We start from the raw sequence: 414 nt of genomic DNA on the forward strand, positions 1-414 counted from the left end.
GCTAGAGTGCGCATCTCTTGGACAAAGTCCACCAATTCTTTGTTGCCCTGCCGGGCGGTAAGGAAACGCGATCGCACGCGATATGTCTGATTAGGCGGTGAGAACACTCGGGAGAGCTGCAATTTCAGCTCCGCCCAGGAGTAATACGCAGCTCCGACCGAAGTGTCGCGCGTCAGTGCCCATTCTTGCGTTCGAACACCGAAATTTGATATGGCTAGCGCTACGCGCTGTTGCTCGGTCTGGAGCATGGTGGATGCGATGGACATCTCGACCTCTCTTACACAGAGCAGGAGATTCTCTCCATCCCTCCCTTCAAAGTCCTTAACGCTCGTCATGAGCAGCTTAGGGCGGAAAACATTATCCGTCACCGACGGTGGCGTCATAGACGCAAATGATGCAGACATCTTCTGCTGC

Source organism: Plasmopara halstedii, assembly GCF_900000015.1.
Source record: "Plasmopara halstedii genome assembly, contig: Scaffold_3111, whole genome shotgun sequence".
In the NCBI taxonomy this organism is placed as follows: domain Eukaryota; phylum Oomycota; class Peronosporomycetes; order Peronosporales; family Peronosporaceae; genus Plasmopara; species Plasmopara halstedii.